Below are 21,924 nucleotides of genomic sequence, written 5' to 3' on the forward strand. Positions count from 1 at the left end.
GAACCTGAGTAGATATTTTTCTAAAGAAGATATACAAATGGCCAGCAGGTACATGAGAAGATGCTCATCAACACTAAACATCAGGAAATTCAAGTCTAAACCACAATGGATACCTTAGACTTAAACAATCATATTGTACACCTTAAACAATGCTATATGTCAATTATATCTCAGTAAAGCTGGGGAGAATAAAAAGAACATCACTTCTTTCCTTTTTTGAAAGATTTTATCTTTAAGTAATCTCTACATCAAACATGAGGCTTGAACTCACAATCCCAAGATCAAGAGTTGCATGCTCCCGGGGCACCTGGGTGGCTCAGTCAGTTAAGTGTCCGACTTCAGCTCAGGTCATGATCTCACACTCCGTGAGTTCAAGCCCGACTGTGCTGACAGCTCAGAGCCTGGAGCCTGCTTCAGATTCTGTGTCTCCCCCTCTCTCTGCCCCTCCCCTGCTCATGCTCTGTCTCTCTCTGTCTCAAAAGTAAAAATAAAAACATTAAAAAAAAAAAGAGTTGCATGCTCTACTGACTGAGGCAGCCAGGCACCCCTAATATTGCTTCTTTCTAAACTTCCTTCTCCTCTCTCTCCTGCTTAAAGTTGTTTCTTTTTAATGTCTTGCAATAGAATGTGAAGTTGATTCACCTCATTTTATCTATTATCATTCGTTTTCTGTCTTGTATGTGCATCAAACTTTATGAATTTGAAATGGAATTTGTATTTTTGATTCAGTTGTGTGCTACAGCCAGGTCATACTAGCTCATAAAAACGAATTATTAGCATCTCTTCCTAACTCCACATTAAGTCTCATTGGTAGCTTGAAATCAGCTATCCTGGGGTTATTTACACTACAGAAACCAACAAACACCATAAATCAGGGCTCTGTTTCTACAGAGCCATTTCCTGAACATTTACCAACACACCACTGCTTCAATTTGAGCTTTGAACTGATAAATTTCTACTGTGGTTAATGAAGACTTATATCTCACGGAACTAAAGGCTACAATCATAGGAGAAGTGAAGAAGAAAGGAACTTAGAACCAGTTAATACTTCAAGTTATTAGTCAATGGGCAATTCACACATGTGCAATCATCCTCTGTTCCCTATCTCTATCACTCCAGTCCCCAGTGCCCCGTAATTGCAAACTGAGGCACATTCTTCTTTTCAGGAGAGAAATTAATAGAAAAGATTAAGCATTAAATAGTCTAGAACCCAAGACTTCTTATCTAAGACAATAATTTTTTCCTTTTTTCTTTTTCTTCTCAGAATACTGATGAGTTTCTTTGCTGGAGCATCACAAGGGATTCTGATTTTGATTCTGTTAAAATTGTGGCCAAGAGCTTCATGTGCAGAGCTTCACATGTTAATTGGTGGATCAGACATTAGGAAAGTTAAACAGGTAAGTTCTAGGACTACCCAGTACAATGTAAATCATTCAGTGATGCACAAATGAAACAAATAATACACCCAATATTTTTAAAGTGGATCTTGATTATATCCTACTACAAATATTACACAATTAATTCCTACCCCTAAAAGAAGTGTTGAGCTCTCAGATTTTAACTCATTTATTTAGACAGTGTTTGATACCAAAAATACCAGTCAGGTAGAATAATTTGATAGTCCTTTTATCAAACTATCAGGCTCTGTTCTGAAACATCTATTTCTCCATTCATTTGACAAACATTTATTGGGCACCTGTAGGTACCAAGCACTGTTCTCCATTTTAGAGAAACAAAGTTGTACAACATAAACAAGACTTATACTGTCAATGGGGCTTATATCCTAGCTAGGAGGAGATGACACATACATCTAAACATGTGTAATGCAGACAATTAAAATAAGCAGAGGTAATAAAGCATGACAGGGTGGATCCAAGTTAGAATGCATGGTCAGGGAGGCTCCTCTGAGAAGAGAACATGTAGGCTGAGGTCTGAATGACAAGAAATAGGCAGCCATGCTAAGACAAGGGCAAGACCTGTCTGGACAGAGACAGCCAGACAGCTGGTTCAGAGGCCCCAAAGCAAGAGTAAGTTTGTCATTTTCAGGGCCCAAAAAGTTAGCTAGTGTGGCTGGAACATAGTGGGCAGGGTGTCAAAGAATTAACCAGGAGCCAGACCATTGACATTTCATCCAGAGGCTAGCTCAGACATCTAGAAAAGAAGTAAGAACAGTGACCACTAGGAACTGGGATTAGACTCCTCGCCACAGCAGTTCATTTTCCTTAACAGATGTAAATCTGGTAGTTTAGACTAAGGTGTTGGTAGTAGAGAAAAGAAGATGGCTTTAGGATATGAGTTAGAGGTTGAATCAAAATGACTTGGATAGATACAATGGATTGATTATAAAAAGTGAGAAATCAAGAAATCAAGGCTAAAGTCTAGAATTTTTCCTGAAGCACATATATGGAAGGTGATGTTGGTGGAATAATTTAGTAAGATGGGGAATTCCATGGAGAAGCATCTTTAATAAGGAATCATGAGTCCACTTCAGCCACACTAAGTAATGCCTATTTGACCTTGTATGTTGTCTATAACCTGTTTTAAAAATATTTCAACATCAACAATATGCTAGCACGTGTGTAAATGTCTACGTGTATTTCAATACCATTTTTAGGCACTTAACTTGAATTTAAAAGTGGTTTTTTGAAACCTGAAACATTTTTTACCTTGCCTGAGCCCACTGTGAGCCAGTGATTCTGCACTAACTTTGCACTGACACTCACGGAGTGGATGTGGGCAGAGCGTTGGTGGCCAGGCTCAGACTGGGGCTGCTACATCTGGCACTGCTCCTACCCAGGCAGATTTATTCAAATCAAACAACTGTTGTACACTTTCAAGTAACTCCTCCCACAATACCTGGACTGCTCCAAATCCAGTTAATGCTACCACCGTGGTTACAGGCGGTGCTCTGCAGTCAACAGTCTCTTCATGATCTCATTCTCCCTTCTACATCTCTAATGTTAAGAGACTCAGGCCAAGAAACATCTATATTTCTACATCTTCTAAACTCAATCCAAATGGTGTCTGGACACCCGGTGTGACAAGGAAAAAACAGGTCTTCGTTGGATATAATTCCACCCCTTATTTTATTGACACAGGAAATGTTGAGGATGCCAAATATCATTGGATTGAAGAACATGTGAAGGTTTTAACTAGATGATGAATCTCACAAACAGTGAGATCATGAGCCAAGTCAAACCAAGAGTCAGAAGCCTAACCAACTGAGCCATCAAGGTACCCCCTGACAGATCTTGAAATTAAAAAGGCAAATATGAGTGGGGCACCTGGGTGGCTCAGTCAGTGGAGCATTGGACTTCAGCTCAGGTCATGATCTCACGTTCATGGGTTTGAGCTCCATATTGGGCTCTGTGCTGACAGCTCAGAGCCTGGATCCTGCTTTGGATTCTGTATCTCTCTTTTAAAAAAATTTTTTTTAAAAGGCAAATATGTGCAAGAGCCAAAATTGTAAATCAAGTATTTGTAAAGTGAACACTGGAAGCTTACCTACATTATATTCAGAAAAACTTCTATACTCTTTTGTAAATACTTTTCTTTAAAACTCTGAATCAGAATAGCCACATTTGGAACACTTTCTGTTAGTCAATATCTTTAGATAGTTAGAACCTGGTCCTAAGCCTCAAGTGGGCTTCATTCTGGAAAGTAAATCTTTTCACAACTGCCTCAAAGCACAGAAAGCTTTTTAAAAAATAGACACTCTAAGGTCTTTAGTTCGCATGGTTATATACTGAAGCTTAGATGTTCCAGTACCTAATATGACCATAGTGGTCTTGATAGCCAAAGTCATTTTTTTCCATCTTTAGGACCTACACCAGGATAACCATATCCAACAGATCTCAAGACAACTGTATGTGTGAATGAACATTCCGTTTTGTTTCAAGCCTGAATGTGGTACTATTTTGTATTGTATATTATGTTTGTGTATTTATGCTTTGATTCATAATAACTTCTCATTTTATGGAATTTATTTGCATTGAACACAAACTGTAAATAAAAAGAAATGGCAGAGAGAGAGAGAGAGAGAGAGAGAGAGAGAGAGAGAGAGAGAATGAATATCTGAAACAGGCTCCAGGTTCTGAGCTGTCAGCATAGAGCCCGATGTGGGGCTCAAACTCATGAACTGTGAGATCACAACCTGAGCTGAAGTAGAATGCCCAACCGACTGAGCCACCCAGGTGCCCCAACCTCAAACATTTTTAAAATGCAATTGATTTGATTGGTTTGAAGAACATGTGAAGGGTTTAACTAGATGATGAATGTCTATTAAATAAACTGGGGTTTCATGTGCAAGATTAGTTAAGTCAGTACTACTCTTAGACCTAAATCTGAGCAAAATAGACTGTTGCCCATGGCCCTACACTTTAGAGCTCACTTCTGACCTTTTTTTCAGCTCAACTCCAATCTAAGGGGCCAAGAAGACATGTACTATCAGACAAATACCCATGTGACTAAGGTCCCAGAATTCCTTGCCCAGATGGTCCAGACATGCTCCCAGAGATGGGAAGCCATCTTCCTTGGGTACTTCCTTCCAAGGGTGTATCTCACTACTGGTATGGATCCTCCATGGCCTAAGATTTGGGTAAAGGATAGCTGTTTGGTTTGTAGCCAGAGCAGGTACTGTTAATAGAGCTTTGACACATGGTCTAGTTTGGTATCTCCTTGCCTATTTGTATGAGATCCCTTGTTGTGCCAGAGGGAATTGAAGGAAGAAGAGCTCAGGTTAGGGTGAGCAAATTACAGAAAGGGATTTCAAGGATTCTGGGGATTCTAAATTATAACCTGACTTTCTAGGCCATTACTGAAAGTATATTTGTGATAGTAGGATCAAACATATTTTATTTAGCAGTTTGATAGCTTGATTTATAACTTACAAAAACTTAAGACTTATGGTATGTGGGTTTCCATTGCTATTCTTGCCATCAGTTCTACAAACTTTAGGGGCAGACCTGGATGGCAGGCAGCAAAGAAAGTGTTATTTCCATAAAGATGTTGAACACCAGCTTCCACATAAAGGTTTTGTTTTGTTTTTTAAAGTTCACTTATTTATTTTGAAAGAGAGAGAGAGGGAAAACACAGGAAGAGGAAGGACAGAGAGAGAGAGAGAGGAGAGAGAATCTTAAGCAGCTCCATGCCCAACACAGGCCTAGATCTCATAAACTGTAAGATCATGACCTGAGCCAAAATCAAGAATGGGATGCTTAACTGACTGAGTCGCCCAGGTGCCCTACTCATAAAGTTTTATAGCTCAGTTATGTGTGTATAATATTTATATATTTTGGCAAAGACAGTTACTATTTTCATTAGTGGACTATAGCCATTTTTTAGGATGCAATTTCAAGGACATATCTGCACCAAAGTTTCCTTAATTAAGAATATTGTTTTTCTCACAACACTGTACTGCGCTAAAATTTGTGTTTACATATCACAAAAGTTTTATCTTTAATATTGAAATTCTTACCTGAATTCACAGTAATGTCAGAATGAATATCCAAAAGATGTATTTCAATTTCATGAACTGAATAAAGAAAAACAAACCTTTACTGGAGCCAATTTTCTCTTTGATTTATCTAGGACACTGGCATAAAACTAGTCTCATTGAACTGTGCAGTTCTTCTGCTAATGGAGCCAACACATGAAGAGTTATCACTTCACTTTTCATTTGTCCAAAAGAAAACTTGGAATCCAAAGTGGGCGAAGTTAATGAAGAAAATCATCTGAGGTAAATGAAAAGTCAAGCTTCACTGAGTGATATGTAAATGTACTTTCTGCAGGCATACATTTGGTCATTTTTGGATATAGTCTTAAATTAACTTCTAACTTTTGGAATAAATGCTGGTACTTCTTCAGTAGATGTGTATCTTTCTGGTGTTTATGTGGTGAGTGGTGTCACTTAGCCCTCATGGTAGATGGTAAGTTGTGTTGATAAACATTCTTTGCAAGGTCCACATTCATCATCAACTTTGTTGTGAAACTGAAATTCAGAACTTAGTTTTTTGCTTTTTTGTTTGTTTTTTGGCCTCTTTGCTGCTGAGTTTGTTACAAAACAAAATTACCAAATAATAATTACTGCAGATATATGTACATAAACCAAACAATAAGTAACAAGACCATGTAATGAGAGTACTCAGGCTGGTCTCTATAAGCTCTATATGATGGCCCAGGCTCCAGCTCCCATTCATGTTTCCCAACTAAGCAATGAAGTCTCAAGTTTCTACTGATCCTGCCAACTGATAGCTAGTGGCTTCATTCATTTTGAAGGGTGTAGGTGTAGTGTAGGCCACAGAACAATTGGCGGACCCAACAATGGCAATTAGGGACAGTGCTGTTGAGTCTTTTCTCCTACCAGCACCCAAACTGGGAGGAATTAACTTCATGAGATAGCTCTCTCTTGCCTGAAGACACTATGTTTACCAGCAAGTGCTATGCATGCTGTCTTTGAAAGGGAGGTTAAAGTAAAAACAAAATCTGTTCACATATCTCCCACACTACTAGACAACCATGTCAGAAACTGAAAATACAAAGTAGAGAGCTACCAGTGCAGCTATTAATAATTCTTCATTTAAAAAAAATTTAAAAACCTGAGGGAAATGTTAGACCACTTGAGACACTGGGACAAAAGGTGCAAATTGGAATTGTTCCAATTTTGGTCACCATAGTTATAGGAAAATAAAGAAAGGTCATTTTCTTTGCCCCTTTGGAAATGGTGTTTGTAATTTTGCTACCTGGCATATAGGTATACCTGAGTTTTCTAAAGGTATAGTTTCCTAGGTGTGAGTTCTTTTAGCCAATGGCAATATATGAGCCCAGGATGCCTGCTTGATACCTGTGGCTATGTGACCTTCATTCTATTCCTTTTGCCACTGAAAATAATTCAAAAGCTGCCTGATTGACTAGGCTGCCCTGGCCATTTAGTTTTAATGACAGAGCTGAGCAGGCTGGGGGACAAAAGACCTAGCACATGGCATGTACTCAATCAATATTTCAATAAAAGAAGCCATTGTTGGAGGTGCTACTGAAACCCATCAACTTCCTCTGGGCTGTTTTCCTTGTAACATCAGAAAGTTCAGAGTAGCTTCCATGGCTATGTGTTTATGACTCATATAAACATATAAATATTTAGTAGAATTCTAAATAAAGAATCAAAAATAATGTCAGTAGTTTCTTGAAAGTCATGAAATGAGCTTACATCATTAAAAATATCAATAAATAACTGCCCCATTAGGATATCAGAAACACAATATTTTGCAAGGAAGTTTATAGCAAAAAAAAAGAGAGACAGACCATTTATCTCAGAATCACTGGGTAAATTGCTGGGCAAAGACCTGCCTATCATATTCTACTGTTCCTAGAATGCTGACTACAGCTTTTGCCTCTGCTTGACATGTCAAGCTAAGTAGCTAAATGCTGATATTTGATATTATTTGATGTCTTAATCAGATTCTTATTCAATAGAAGCCACTGCCACAGTTTGCAAAGACTTGTAGAAATTGAAGTTCTAGTCACTAATATTATTTTTAGCTTGTTCTTTGGTTCCATAATTTAAGCTGATTTTTTTAGGCTTCTAATTAAGTAGGTGAAGAGGAACATTATGGAACAGTGGTTAACACTACGATTGGTGTGATATTCTCTCATTGCTCACCATATCCTGCCTTTGTTTTTTATTTTTATGTTTTTAGCACTAAGCAGAGCTGATATTATCATATATGTATATCGTCTTTCCCAAAAATGTCCCCAGATGTATTTTCTCAGAGGACATAAATACCTATATTAGACATGAGGAGAATTTTTTAGTTAGTCCCTAAGAGGTAGGATGGTGTTCATGGGTTCCAGAATGTAGCTGCTTAAGTTCTCTGACAGAATAAAATAACTCGTGTTGCTAACACAGATGGGAAAAAAAAATCATGTTAGGCTTTATCAAAGAGTTTTCTATGGAACAAGAGTTACATGTGCTATTCCATGAAAGGAGGGGAGGGTTCTGTGGCTAGGACCCTCCCACCATACTTCCTTCTTGGAGGTTCCCAACATATGTTAACATAATAAAGAATTTGATTGGTACTGTTATGAAGAAACCATTTAAGTTAGTTTAACTTGCAGTTTTCTAAATTTGTCTAGAGTTTTTCATGAAGCCCGCATTTTGTGTTACTTTACACAGAAACACTGTAGTGGTGTAATATCACTTATTAAAGTCTGTTTTTGTGTATTCACTGGGCTAATAATTTACTTTTCAAGATATACTTTCCAAGATAATATTTCCTATTTATGTACACTAAATCTAGGTGTATTTTCTTTCAGGTTTTATTTGCCAATCGGTTATGATAACCACCCCCAAATGCTCTTAGTGTCATGTGATCTTATAAAATAAGTGACTCTCTTTCCAGAGCTCATGAGCTTCTGTTATCCAGTCTCATTTCTTACCTTTCCTTTGCTGCTAGGCTTTTGAAGCTTTGTTATCTTCTACCCCACAGAACCACTGCAATTTAGCTGGCATTTGGCCAGTTTCTGTTTCTCTCATTCCCAATTCTCTTACCCCCAAATGTCATTTTGCTGCTCTCAGATTTGATCAGTACAATAAACATTGATCATTTTATTTGTGTCTGTCATTCCAATAAAATGAAAACATTCCAGATTATGGATATTATCTCTTGACAGAGCAATACTGACCGTATTCACTTTTTTCCTGACTAGAATTTACTACACTTTTTTCTTGTAGTGCAAGTCTTATTAATACCTAATGAAAGTATCGAATTCAGGCTAGCAGTCTCAGTGGACCACCCTCCAGCCCTGTGGTAGAAGTGAAAATCTGGAGTCATTTTATTTACTCAATTGTGAATGCTTTTGCCATCCTAGCCATCGGGGTACAGAGACAAGAACAATACAGGGAGTCCCCTGCTTTCATGAAATGTAGATGAGGGTGTTATAGCTCATAATATAGTATTTAAAAAATGCATCTTGATCCAGTTTTGAGGCCTGGCTTGAAAGCAAATCAGTTCCCCCTTTTGAGCAGCTCAAGTCCACATTCCTGTGACTTCTCTTATGGAACTCCTACACACCAGGAGTCAATGCAGCAGACCTAATTGCCCCTGGGCCAAGTACCAGACAACTAGAAACAATCCCTAAGTCCTAGAGCTTATGAAATTATTCAAATCAGCCAATTCACAGGGAGCATGCTCAACCTAGTTAACCCCACTCTGCTTGACATACATAAACTGCCTCCACCCCCTGGTGTAAACCTCCATGTGGCCCTGCCCGGCAGCTTGCTGTCCTTTGGCAAGTAACAAAAAGTTCTGCTTTTCATCTATCCAAGTGCCGGTGTGTTGTGCCATCAAAGAAGACTTAAATCTAATAAAACATAGCTACAAGCAAAATTTTCCTTTTTCCCTCTTATTGTTATACAGATTCCAAAGGACTTAAAATACAGGTACTAATTGGTGATTGGAAAGGAGGTAGGATCAGGATTTCAAGAGAAGAGAATTCTTTTAAAAAAAAATTAACTTGAATAACTTAATTCCCCCACCAAAGACTTTAGCAGGTTAATGCGTCCCATATATTCAGTTACTGATTATATGCCTATTGAGCATTTGCTGTGGCCCTGGTATTATAATGCTCCAGGTGGTATGCAAGAAAAGAAAGTGTGTATCCTACCCTTGAGAAACCTGCAGATTAATTAAGAAGACATGACATGTACTTATAATGATTACAAAGACAAAATAAAGTGTGTAGTAACTAAACTATCCCTAAGTCCAAAAATTGATAAAAATATGAAAGAACTAGAGAAATAAATTGGCTTGCCATTTTCAATAAGTGCTAACTTTAAAATAATTTTGAACTTTCCTAGTTATTTTGCTAAAATAAACTGCTTGCATTGTTGCTCTTTTCCTGAGTTCATTCTTCCTAGGTCTGAAACCCTTTCTGTGAGGCACACAGGGCCTGGCAGTTTCTAGCCCTGCTTCAAAAAACTCAGATGCTTTGCAGTCATGTGCATTTTGAGCTGAAGCAGGTAACAATGTTCTCTCAAAGGATGGATTTTGGAGGAATGTGTTGACAGTTCAGATCAGGTGAAGCTATTTCTTTCAGAACTTGGGTGTGTTTCAATAAGGAAAATGGTTTCAGTCCAAATTCATTTGCAATACCAACCTTCCTGGCTGGGGAACTGAATGCTTAGCTAATTTGTTTTCAAGGGGTAGGCTTCCATGTGTTTAAATGACTAACTGGTCTGGAAGTTGGGCTTCTCCAGAAGGCATTTGATGTCGATCCGCGGTCTTCAGGGGAACTCACACTTTTCCAAGGAGAGCAGCAGGCTGTAGTTGACCAAGCCCCTGCCCTTTCTCTAGGCTCACTCTCCCATGGCTTTCGATCATTATTCCTACCACTACTTTCTTACTGAACATACCCTGTGTAAAGGATTACAGTAGCCTCTGCAGGGGATGCCTAATATTCCAACAGAGAGATGAGGCATGGACTCTGTTCAAGGCAGAATGTGGACACAGCCATAAAAAGACATAAAGTGTTGAGTATATGAAGTGAAGAAGGAGTCACTTCCATCTGGGTGGAATAGAGAGAGCTTTACAGAGAAAATAACACTTGCATTGGGATTTGGGAGAACAGGTTTGATTTGTCAGCTATTGAAGGAATCGGCAAACTGCAGCCTATGGGCCAAATCTGTCCCAGCAACCTGTTTTTCTAAATAAAGTTGTTCTGGAACTCAGCCATGCCCACTCACTGATGTATTGCCTATGGCTGCTTTCATGCAACAACAGCAGAGGTGAGTAACTGTGACAGAAACTATATAGCTCTCAAAGACTAAAAAATTTACTTTTTTTTTTTTTTTTTTTTTTTTTTTTTTTTACAGAAAAAACGTGTGACTGTTGGGATAAACTTGAAGTAGGCCAAAATAGAGAACTTCATTTGGCAGACATTCTGGAAACAGAATGCTTCTGAGCCTTGGGAGTGTCTGAATGTTCACAATGATACTGAACTTCAGGACATGGAGTGTGGTGGATGGACTGTAGAAGACTGGCGTTGTGGGTAGGAAGAAAAAGTCAGAGGTTATGTTGTCACCTCTGTGAACAATAATGAATGTGGATTAAAGGTATGTCTGAGATAAAAGGCAAAGGATACAAAAGACACTATGAATAAAGCCCAGGCAGGGAGGACCAAAGGCAAGAGAGAATTGAGGATGGCACAAGGGTCTTTTTTGCTTGTTTATTTTTGAGACAGAGAGAGAGAGAGAGAGAAAGAGGGAGAGAGAGAGAGACATAAAATATGAAGCAGGTTCTAGGCTCTGAGCTGTCAGCACAGAGCCTGACACAGGGCTCAAACTCACGAACTGCAAGATCATAACCTGAGCTGAAGTCAGATGCTTAACCAATTGAGCCACTCACATTCCCCTGGCTCTAGAGTCTTGAGTTTGGGTGACTGGGGATGTCAGTAATCCTTTCTATGAAAATATATCGACCTCAACAGGGCAAATTGGATACTCCTCCAACCATACCCTGATTAGGAGGAGAAATAAAGCTGGAGTGGCCCCATCCCTCCAGGGCAGATGGCACTAGGAAGAGAGGTGGTCAGAAGCTATTGTTACAGAGAAATAAGACTGACAGGCTTGCTTACAAAAAAATATCTATTACTAGATAGGAAACCAGCCCAAGGAATCCAATCCCTGAGATAAAAACAGTGAATGAGTTGGAGGAGTGTCTTTATGTTTTAAGTCATCTTGAAGTATAGCCAGATAAAATACAAATTGCCTAGTTAAATTTGAATTTCAGATCAACAAAGAATAATTTTTTTTAAAAGTACATCTCAAATGTTACATGGGACATATTATTACAAAAAAATTATTTGTTCTTAGATCAACAATGAATAACTTTCTAGTGTATGTCCCAAGTATGGGATGTATTTATACTAAAAATCATCTGTTTGTTATCTAACATTCAAATGTCATGGGGTTTTTTTTGTTTGTTTTCGTGTGTTTTTCTAAATCTAACACACCTACTTGTAAGATAAGCAAGCCAAAGCTTTCACTTTTGAGGAGACTGAGCGACCGAGAATTGAAGCACCTGTATTTGTTTTCTCTCACAGGAGTTGAGTTGACTCTGTCAGCCCTTCTGGAGCCCACAACTGAGCAGGGATAGCTCAGTGAACATCAAGCCAGAGTATGAGATGTTTCAGAGTGCAGACAGAGGATGCACCAAGGGGTGTGGTAGGGTGAAGTTTCCAGTGATGGTGGCTGGGGCATCCAACTGAGGGAGTTAAATAAAGGGTTGTATGGAGTAAAGAGTGTCTGGATTAGAGAGGCGGATTGAGTTCAGGACAAGGATAGATTCCTTAGAGAAGGCTCCTTTCAAAGACCTAATTCTGGAAGGAATTTTCTTGGGGTAGAATAAAGCAGCAACTATACTAACTAAAGGTCCCAGTTTCTATTACACTGGCTGCAATGTAGACATATGTCTACTTCATACCTCTGAGTCTTTGATATGTCGGGTCAGTGAAGGGATGAAAACTATTCACCCCAGTTATATCATAGAGCTGTGTGATGATTAATTTTATGCACCAACCTAGCTAGGCTATGGTACAAACACAACAGATGTTGCTGTAAAAATATTTTTTAGATGTGATTAACATTTAAGTCAGTAGACTTTGAGGAAAGCAGACTATCCTCCATAATGTGGGCAGGCCTCATCTAATCAGTTGAAGGCCTTAAGAAAAAAGGCTGAGATCTCTAGAAGAGGAAGAAATTCTGCCTTCAGACTGCCTTTGCACTCATGACTGTAACACTGATACCTGCCAGACTTTCCAGCCTGATACTGCCCCCATAATTGCATTAACCAATTGCTTAAAACAAAAATAAATCTCTCTGTCATATACATATATACATTCTGTTTGTTCTGTTTCTCGGGAGGACCCTAACTATACAGGCAGGTGATCAGGTGATCCTGGAGTAGCACTAACCCCCATGCCACTTCCTCTGATTCTCATTGGGAGCAGTACCATGAGGAGCCACTGCTGGTTTGCCCTAGCACCAGATTTCTTTCTTCAAGCCCAAGCCTGAGTAACAGTAAGACTAAACACACAGCTCATTAAAATACATTTCTTCATTTAGGGGAAGGCAGAACCTGCCTGGGTTGTCTAAGAGCCATCATGTACATGGGAGTGGGGCTATTATTTCCCACAGCTGGATGGGTGCAGCCTTGGCCTTGGAATTCTGGGGAGTGAGGCTGTGCCCTTTGACTTCAGGCATACCCTCGACAGCTACACAGGGTGCTGTTAAAACTGTGTGTCTAAGAAGATGGCTTCACCATATTTCCTTTCTTCTTTATCCAGTCTCCTCACTGGAGAGATGATGCAAACAAAGACATACAGGTTTATATTAAAAATCTTTAGAGGATGGTGTATCTGTCTGCTCTCCTCCCAGCTCCCTAGCAACAGCTGTATCATCCTTTCATAAATCTTTTCATGGAAATTTTGGCTTTTCTGCGTAGGTCTGTTTTTACCTCTCGGTATCTTTCCCCCTGCCTCTCTCTCTCTGCTTCTCCATCTCCATCTCCCTCTCTCCCTCTGTCCTTCCCTTTTCCTCCTTTTCCTCTCTTTGTCTCTGTTTCTCTGTATGCTTCTTTCCTGCTGGTGTGATCTCCCACATCAACCACTGTCCCATTTTTTTGATTCCTTCTCGGCAACAAGAGTTACAGCACCATCATGCAGCAAGCAGTCTTGCTTCCCTGCTACCTTAAAATAATAATGTTTCATGGTGACAAATGGTTATAGTCAACAATGAAAGTAAAATGCTTAGCATACAAGGGTCAGATTTCTCTGCCCATCAAAAACAGAGTGGCTTAAGAATCTCTGAAGAAAGGAATATGTACGTAAGGATAGCTGGTGATGCTTGCCAAGTGGACACCTCCACTGTTTTATTCCAAATTAAGCTTCTGTGAACCTCAAGAGTAAGTTCTCAAAGGCAAAACTATAGTTATTCTTAATTAACTTAAAAACTAAGGTTTTGTTATTATCCTAAGAAACTTAAAAAATATTAGATTTTAAAAATATTAGATTTTAAAATTTAGACTTTAGTATGTTTCACACTTGCTCTTTTTCTTTGATAAAAAATTAAAAACAAACATAAAACAATCTGGATTAATGAAGGTATATAATCCTTTTTGGACTCTAGCAGCTGAAGTTTCTACATTGTGCCAGAGAAGGCCCAATTAAAGTTAAAAAAAGAAAAAAAGGAAGAAAATGACTTTTCTAGACCTCTTTTTCCTCCTTACCACTAAAAGGAGAAAAAAAACCCCTAATATCAAGAAACCAAATACTTCCAAATATACTTCCAACCAAATGCTGTTTGCACGCGCATGTGTGCATGTCTGTTTTGCACACTACACGTGTGCCTTCCCCTGGGTGCAGATGGCTACTCCAGGAGCAGCACATGTGCGATGTGTATGTCTGAGAGTCGGCTTGCTAGTGCACATGGAAAGAAGAAAACAAGTGAGTGAGGTAAAAACCACACAAGCCTAAATCAAAAGCAACTGTTCTACCATGAGGAAAGTAGGTGGACCTTGCTTTGTACACACACCACTCTTCACCGCCCAGACTGATCTTTGAAATAAAATAAAGAAGCATGGCAAACTAACTGAAACATAGGTAGAAATAATATATTTGGATTTCAGAAAGAAAAAAAATAACTGGCATAGCTTGAAAGGCACCCATTTCATAACAACACATGTGCAAAGAATTACAATAATTGCAGTGCACACATCGGTAACAGACAGAGCGAACAATGAATATTAAAAACACATTCCTAGAGCTGGCCCCGTGGCTTGGCAGCAGTGCACGGCATGGAGACCTGCACGGGAGTCAAAGAAAGGCTGTCAGCTTCCAGAGCTGTCATAGCTTGGCAGAAGCTGAGGAGAAAAAGAGGAGGGAGGAAGGTGGCAGTGATTGTCCCCATCAGTGTGACTGCCATCTCCCAGTGGCAGAGCCCTAGGATGGCCTTAGGAGGATTTCAAAGAGGAAGTCTGCCTTTGGCCCTTTGGGGCTGTAGTTTAGAGCTGACTGAGCCAGGTGGAGATGGAGGAGGGGTGGGGGTAGAGAACAAACAGAGAGAAGGTAATGCTGGGAACACCCAGACAGTGCCCTGGACAAGCATCCCAGGCTTCTCTCTCAAGGCTTGCCTACAGCATGATCTAGTGTGATGAACTTCACTGCTGTGGAGACATAAACTGGGAGAGTGTTTATTTTCTGTGGACTAAACACATTGATCTGCCTTTTTCCCTTCAGTATTTGCTATGCGGTGGCATTAAAGTCTGCAGGGGGGTTGGGGTGGTGAATTCTCCAGGTGGTATGTTCCAGGGCCTTCAAAGGCACATTAACTAAACATCCAAGGTACACAATGATCTTTTCACTGTGAATCCCTTCTATTGTCAGCAAAGACAAAAGGCCCTTCTCTTAAGTACAGCTTTGGTTTTGAATGTTCAGATTTTGCCTCTCACCACTGGCAAGGAATTGACTCTTCAATCCTTGCAACTTTGGCAATGAGAGAGGCCAGACTGTGAGAATCTCTAACCAGAGTTTGGTTCACACACTGGGAGTTGAGGTGCTGGGATTCTTAAACTGTGGGCCATGAACATTCAAGGGGTTGGGAAGTAGAATTCAGGGAGATTCATAACCTTGGATGGGAAAAAAAGGACATCTTTATTTTTGCTAGTCTCTGAAATTTAGCATTCCTTTATTTATAAATGTAGAAAACGAATCACAATAATGTTAGTAATACTTATGACTTTGTCACCAGTAAAAATTATGGGTATTTTCATGTCATTTCACTGTTGTTTCACACATCTCCAATTGTTAAGCTTATCATTACTTGGAATTATGGTAATTATTTGACCTGCTACAGATCTTGTTATTTTATGCATTAGTGAAGAAGGGCATAGCATAATAAAATACTTTGATAACTGTATTTCAATACATTGGTTTCCTTTGACATATTATGTTCTATATTTTCTTTTTAAAAAGATTATTCTGAGAAGGGGTCCACAGATGACTTTTCCACACTTGCAGAGGGTTCCATGGCACACACAACATTGTCCTAAGCTCAATAGGACCCAGTCTCTAAAGCAGTCATGAGGAACTGGGCCCTCTACACAGTGAACTCCATAGTAGGCTGGCCTCATGTGTGTCTCTATACATGGGGGAGAGAAAGAAAAGACAAACGTACGGCTCCAGACTCAACACTGAGGATTTAACAAAGGAACTTCTCACTTGTCCACGCTTTAGATATGCTCAACAAATGTTAGCATTTGTAAGACAAAAATTCATATTTTCTCTTCAATGATTTGCGGTAGAGCTCTAAAATGATTCCATTAAAAAGAAAATAAAATAACCCCACAAAAAATTTCTCCAATTTCTCCAGATGCTGGTCAACAATGTTTGCCATTGAATCACAGTTGATTGGGTAGAGAGAGGCTGATGATGAACTAACTGTATTTACCAATTTCTGCACCAATGGTGGAAGGACAGAGAACAGCCATGAGAGGTTCAGATACTAGAAGACAACATAGGGTGACATCTCTTAAATGAAGGAGTCCCCTCAGAGAACTGACACCTATAAATGTTGTACAGGTAAATTAGAAAGTCCATTTGTTTTCACTAGCCCTCATGATAAAGAAGAAGAGTAGTTTAGAGTTAAAAGCAATGATTCATTAGATTTATCAAAACCTGAAATTCTAAAAACAAAAACAAAAACAAAAAACCCCCAAAACCTGAAGTTCTGCTGAACTCTTGTGCTCAAGTAGAATCTAGTACTAGAAGGAAAGCTGGGAGAAATAGGACTACTTCCAATTCTCAAAAATATGAACCTCAGAATTGGGCTTACAAAGGACAAAATACTCCTTGAAAGAAAACATGTGAAATATTAGCAATTTTCAAAGGCACCCTTTTTTTTTTTAACTCAGAGAGAAATATTGAGTGTCTTACTAGAGCTCTAAATAAAGTCCTATAAAAAAGTTGGGAGGCATAGAGATAAAAAGATGGATAGATAATTTGGTAAAATCTAGATCTGTTATATTTCAGACACTATATTAGTTTTTAAAATACATTTATCAGGGCACCTGGGTGGCTCAGTCAGTTAAGGCTCTGACATTGGCTCAGGTCATGGTCTCACAGTTTGTGAGTTTGAGCCCCGTGTCAGGCTCTGTGCTGACAACTCAGAGCCTGCAGCCTTGGAGCTCAGAGCCTGGAGCTTCAGATTCTGTGTCTCCCTCTCATTATGCCCCTCCCCTATGTGCACACACATACTCTCTCTCAAAAATAAACAAACATTAAAAAAAATAAAAATAAAATACATTTATTGTTTAATTCTCTCAACATTTCTAGGCCCAAGTTTTTCAGATGGGGGCAAGTTTAAAGAATGAAATAACTTGACTAAGGTGATAAGAGTTAGTAAGTGGGATTTAAACTCAGGTTTGTCTGGCCCCCAAAGCCACTATTCCATTATTTCAAGTGGTTCCAATTATAAAAAAAAATATCACTGTGATTGAATCCTTAAAGCCCAAGAAGTTGTTATAGGAATTGAAAGATCAAATTCAATGTGATCAAATCAATGTGATAACAGGTTACATATTGATAAAAGAACTATGATAGCAAACAAAATTGCTTCTTACATGCAGAATGTCAAATGGGCTTGTCCATCTATTTTAATCATTAACTTAAGTAAATATAAAAGCAAGCACCTGGAATTTAAGTGCTCCTTGATTATTTCATTTGCCAACATAGTAGTTTACTGTACCTATTGTCAGAATGGGAAACTGTCATCTCTGTTCCCTGTTTACAGGAAACAGAAGAACTTGTCTAGTGCATGAGACTGAACTGTGTTGTGTTCAAAGTGCATTTCTGTGTCAAGTGCCATTTCTCACCTACTGTATCTGCAGAGCATCCAGGGTTAGAGCTAAGGCCATGATCACAATTATAAACAATTAGGAATAAAGTAACAAAAGACAATCTCAAGGTCATGCTAGGATATCCATCAGGGAATTGCTGCTCTTCATGATCCATATGCCTCTTCCACTTTCCAGTAAAGCCATGATGAGAGAGCAAATGTATTTTAGCCTTTTTAAAAGTAAGTTCTCTATATCAAATCACAGCAAGATATTAAAGTCTACAAGCTACAGATATTAGATGCCACTTTGGGATGATGTCCAAGGCCTTATCCAGACCTAACTTTCTCTGATTCCAGGAAGTTAACAATAGTTAAGATAGAAAAGTCTCCAATGGGGTCTTCATAAGGTCCTGGAGCTGTCAGAACTTAAAGGGTCCATGACTTGAGTTTGGTTATATAAGACTACCCCTGGGCTCTTTCATGCTGCAGGAGTTAGTCAGTCAGTATGAATAACTGGGACAAGTTATAGGATTTCAAAGACCAAATAAATAACTTACGATCAGAAAATTCAATTTGTTCGTGAGGTGGAGAAAGGCATCCTGCCATTAAGCAGTCAGATGGAAAACATGCAAACCACAGTTTGTAGAAGAGAAAAGAACATTAAAAGCTCTTGCCCAGAAGCACAGGGAAGTGCAGGAAACATACTCAGCAAAGTCAACGTGTCTATTTTAAATGTGGGAGACAGGAGCCACAACACTGACTGAAATCCCAATCTGTGAAATAACCAGCAACATCATTCACAGGCTAATCTCTCCAATGGGGAGCACTGAGGAGTCTATGAGATTCACTCATGAGATGGGTTTGGAAAGAAGACTCTATTCAAGTGAAAATGCTCTCTGGGTCAGGCCGGACAATGTGCCAAATTCCAGTGATAGGCAAAGATAGCACAAGGCACGATTTGACAGGGCCACCTTTTTCTATTAGGTAAAAAGTTAATGGGGTTCCTGGGTGGCTGTCAGTTAAGTGTCTGACTCTTGATACTGACTCAGGATGTGATCTTGCAGTCGTGAGATCAAGCCTCACATTGAACCCTGCGTAGGGCTCCATGCTGAGCACAGAGTCTGCTTGGGATTCTCTTCATCCCTCACACTCTGCCCCTCCCCCACTTGCACTTTCTCTCTGTCCCAAAATAAATAAATAAACTTAAAAAAAAAGTTAATATCTTCTCTGGAAATAGAATAAAAAGCTCATAATAAAGCACACATTAATTACTGTTGCAAAGGATCTCAGAGAATTGCTGTGAATGGGGTAGTAGCAAAAATAATATTTCATTGTATATTCAAAAGTGACTATTACCTAAAGCAAAATCTGGCTGCTTTTTGCTGCCTTCTTATCCTGGTGTCACCTCTTTTCCACATCAAGGAAACTGTGGTATGTAAAATCAGACCCTATAATACTGCTATTGTTTTGGCATTTCTTGTAATATTAAGGTAGTATAATCAGGGCCACTACTAGCCCATTTGCTACTTTTGTGCAAATTTGAAAAAGAATTTCCCTTCTTCCAGGTGGATGCAGTCCCATGTTGGAGTATGCACTTTGGCAAACAGAATGTGGGCTGGATTTTAGTCCCATTCACTCTCAGCCTGATGCCCTTATGCAGGTACAACATTCTTTCAGTCTCTAGAGGGTGGGGCCTGTTACATATGAGGTTCCATTATACATCAGTGGGTGCAGCAGGTGCTGTTGGGGCCTGGTCATATGCCCTCAATCATTCAGGAGGTCACCTGCAGCTTCAGTGTTCAGCTTCCTGTATAAGCTAAGACTTCTTACCTCAAGCTCCTGCAACTCTCTGCTTGAGGGCTTTTTCTAGCTTCAGGAACATGCTAGGTAAGACAGGGACTAATGTCAAAGGGCAGTCTTTAAATCAAATAGGGGTGGAATGGAGTTGGTGGGTACATTCCCCAGCCTCATCACCCCTAGGTGAATCAAACTGAGGTGCATCTGTGTGGTGTCTCATAGGTCCTCAGCAAGATTGAGCCCCAGTGGCCAGAGTGGCCATATGTTTATCAACACACTCTCTGTTGACTTTCTTTCCTTCCTTGCTTCATTTCTTCATTCCCTCTCCATGTTTCCTGGGATCATCTTCCAAATCTTTGTACCTAAATCCTTGCCTCTGAGTCTGCTTTTGGAGGAACCCAAAATAAGATAATAGGCTTCCTCACTATAATTCTAACTCTTGGTTTAATGTACCTGTCAATGTTTAGAGCTTTAAATCTAAATTGACCAGTGTAGAAAATTCTTCATGAATGGAAGTACTCTTTCACAGATCAGATAACTTTAGGAAAGGAACAAACCACACTATAAAGAGAAAAGAAGCAAAATGGTCATCCAGAGAACATACAATAAGAAAAGATTTCCACAACTGTCTTAAAGAAACTCTATTTAAAGGAAAAGCAAACCACCTATCCTGGCAGTGTCAGTAGGGGAGGAAGAGCAGGAAGAAAACTGAATGACTGTGCTTATTAGTATCTGTGTAATAGACAACAGTCTTCAGGTTTAGTGTGCCTATCTCACATGGAAGTTTAGGAAGACAGAATGAATAAAGGGGCAAAACCACAATTCTCTGAACCTCACCGCAGGAGCTTGCTGGAGGCTGGCCAGAAAGAGAAGCAAATGGGTATGGGGACAGACACAGTATGGAACAGGTGCTGCTCATCCATCCACCAAGTTTTGAAGGTAGTTCCCAAATGTGGGGACTCAATCAAGCATTTATAAAGCCCTTACTATGGTATATGGTATATACTGAGCACAGTGGTGGGCACTGCCTAATGGGGGCCCAAGAGAGAACTGGACATAAACTTTGTCCACAAGGAACTTGAAGATTAGTAAAGAACATAAGATATGCCAAGGCATTTGGAAGAGGCCAAACTAACTATCCACAAAAACAACTGCCTACTAGGCTCTAAGAATCTTAAGATCAGGGCTGTATTTTATTAATCATTATATGGCCTATAGGACAGTGCCTTGAATATGGTAGGTGCTCACAGATGCGTGGTGTTTGAGTAACCCAAAGAAGAATCTTATTCTGTAACACAAAATTTCATGGAAAGGCAGAAAAGGCAAAAAGCCATTGTGGCTAGGGGAATATGAGAAGGCTCATGGAAGAGGGGGCATTGGAGCTGATTGACAGTTCCAAAATAAAGTATACCAAAGTAAAATGGACTTTGTTGACTTTTCCTTTGCTTGTTGGCAGAGATCTGTGCTTAGGTTTGGAGATTTGTCTATTCTTCCATCTCTCCTTGCTGTCTAATGGATGCATATTCAACTTTGACCTTTTAATATTTTTTTAAATGGTTTGCTGTTAGGACATTCTAAGTCACAACGTTTTCATCTCTTCACATCAATGGAAGGATATTATTTCATTGCTTTTACTACAGCCGAGGGACCACCGTCAGTTTATTTTTTATTGGTGTTCAGAGATATACTTACAAACACAAAAGTTCATTTGAAGCTGAGAAACAAAAAAATGGGAAAATGTGCCCTATTTGGGAAAGCCAAGCCTCCCAAAGAGAAAAGGAGAGGCTGCCAAGTAGATTTATGTCTTAATTTGTGATTCTTCTTCTTCCAACTTATAGCACCCTACTCCTTGACACCCTCGCTCACTTTGCCTCTGCTAGGAATGACAACAGTAGGCACTCTGTGTATGACAAAGGAGGAGCACAGGTTTCTGTGGAAGACCTTAACTTAGGGAAACCCTTGGACAAGCAGTGGTCCCTGTAGATCCAACAGAATCAGCAACTGCCAGGTGGATAGATGAACTTTTCCTTAATTGTCCAACCACATGAAATTGCCATTTCTGTCCATTGGCAATTTGGGTCAACAAATGGTTGAATAGCAGCAGTTTTCCATTGTTCAAACTAATAGTTTTACAGGACAACTAGTACATCAGCTAAGAAATAAAAGTGAATAAATAAATCTTCAGGCTTTTATTCTCTGATCTCAATTCTGGCCTTGAAATCTGTCCACATAGAAGGATGTAC

The 21,924-nt window shown here is 39.4% G+C and overlaps 2 long non-coding RNA genes across 2 annotated transcripts in view; one reads left to right on the plus strand and one right to left on the minus strand.

Moving 5' to 3' along the window:
* The window catches only part of LOC113603032 (uncharacterized), a 165,401-nt gene that overhangs the window by 51,292 nt on the left and 92,185 nt on the right, over positions 1-21,924 (minus strand). The gene's annotated exons all lie outside the window — the stretch shown is intronic.
* On the plus strand, positions 1,243-13,942 carry LOC113603033 (uncharacterized). Its single transcript, XR_008296844.1, has 4 exons — positions 1,243-1,397; positions 5,590-5,737; positions 10,868-11,107; positions 12,097-13,942. It is a non-coding gene; the product is annotated as an uncharacterized LOC113603033 (long non-coding RNA).

The sequence above is a fragment of the Acinonyx jubatus genome, chromosome A2 (assembly GCF_027475565.1).
Source record: "Acinonyx jubatus isolate Ajub_Pintada_27869175 chromosome A2, VMU_Ajub_asm_v1.0, whole genome shotgun sequence".
In the NCBI taxonomy this organism is placed as follows: domain Eukaryota; kingdom Metazoa; phylum Chordata; class Mammalia; order Carnivora; family Felidae; genus Acinonyx; species Acinonyx jubatus.